The sequence below is a fragment of the Nannospalax galili genome, unplaced genomic scaffold, assembly GCF_000622305.1.
Source record: "Nannospalax galili isolate Female #2095 unplaced genomic scaffold, S.galili_v1.0 scaffold3784, whole genome shotgun sequence".
Lineage (NCBI taxonomy): Eukaryota > Metazoa > Chordata > Mammalia > Rodentia > Spalacidae > Nannospalax > Nannospalax galili.
Window position 1 is genome coordinate 1 of NW_008350340.1, and position 1,589 is coordinate 1,589.

The 1,589-nt window shown below is 42.2% G+C and overlaps 1 long non-coding RNA gene across 2 annotated transcripts in view; it reads right to left on the reverse strand.

The window, feature by feature from the left end:
- Positions 1 to 686: 686 nt before the first annotated feature.
- LOC115072806 overlaps positions 687 to 1,589 on the reverse strand; it is a 1,808-nt gene continuing 905 nt past the window's right edge. Inside the window, exons 2-3 of one of the 2 annotated variants that reach the window (XR_003851823.1) lie at positions 892 to 990; positions 687 to 764 (exon numbers count right to left, since the gene is read on the reverse strand). This is a non-coding gene — a long non-coding RNA (uncharacterized LOC115072806). The remainder of the gene's footprint in view (positions 765 to 891; positions 991 to 1,589) is intronic. The other variant, XR_003851824.1, reaches the window with a different exon arrangement.

Consider the following 1,589-nt stretch of genomic DNA (forward strand, 5'->3'; position numbering starts at 1 on the left):
ATTTAGATGGATTAGATTTAGATGGATTAGAGAGAGAGAGAGAGAGATGATAGACAGATAGTTTTAGATGGATTAGAGAGAGAGAGATGGATTAGATAGAGAGAGAGGTAGAATAGGTATATAGGTAGGAGGTAGGTAGTTGATGGATTCTAGACACAAAGATACTAAGTAGACAGATGACAGATGATAGAGAAATATTTGGTAGGTGAAAGGGTAGGTAGGTGACCGAGAGGATAAAGTTTTCATGACAGAATATCATGGACAGACCGAGTTAGGAGCAGATCTTCATCCATGGCCACACAGTTGCTAGGCCTCTCTTCCTGCAATCTGGCATCTTCCTGTGTCCTTGCACGACTGTGTCTTTCATGACTGTCCCTGGTGTAGCCATCCCTCTGGTCCCCACCCTTTCCACCTCTTACAGTGACTTCTGCCTTGTCATTAGATGAGGGACCCATCAAGGACCACATTGTGTCCTTCTCGGTCATCTCCATCGAGTTCCTAATCTCGAACTACGTCACAGTAGTGGTTAATCCACAAATACGGGGTAGAGTCAATCCTCACCACCACGCAAATGTCCCTGCCCAGCCCAGGGGTCCCTCCGATGCCCTCTGTCCTAGTCCTTTCATTACCATAGCTGGTTCCCTTTTATGAAGTCACAGAACTCTGACCTCACTGTAATCAGGCCCCAAGAAGGTCGTCCATGCCCTCAGGTTCGTCCACTCCTGGTGTTTTCTTGCTCCCAGCAGACCTGGTCGTCAGAGCTGCTTTAGGGGAATGGGCAGAGATTTGTTTCAGAGACACTCACCTGGGAACCACGTGACGTCCAGTCCTCTTTGTCCTGGGAGGGACCTTCATCCCTGGGAGGAGGAGCATAGAAGGTGATGCTCCTACCTTATCTGAAGTGTCTGAGGCTCAAATACTGCATTACACTTCCTCTGCTCATTATTCCATCAGGGATTTCTCATCACTATGCTTATAGGGGCCCACGTCCTGCAGGAAAGAGATTTAAGCATGAGAGAGATTGAAGACGGACTTCCTGCCTGTCCCCACACCACCATTAAATCCCACAGTTGAGTGTGATGTGGCTCTGTAGAAGTTTGCTTGGCTAGCATTGTAGAATGTTGCGTGTCATCACCAAGATATCGTTAATGGAGACAGAGTGAAAGATGGTTATTTAGATCTGTAGGTAGATAGAAAGATAGATAATGAGCAGCTAGTGGATGATGTAGATTGAGATATATTAGGTAAATGGATGCATCGATAGATAGATAGATAGATAGGTAGATAGATAGATAGATAGATAGATAGATAGATAGATAGATAGATAGATAGATAGATAGATAGATAGATAGATAGATAGATAGATAGATAGATAGATAGATAGATAGATAGATAGATAGATAGATAGATAGATAGATAGATAGATAGATAGATAGATAGATAGATAGATAGATAGATAGATAGATAGATAGATAGATAGATAGATAGATAGATAGATAGATAGATAGATAGATAGATAGATAGATAGATAGATAGATAGATAGATAGATAGATAGATAGATAGATAGATAGATAGATAGATAGATAGA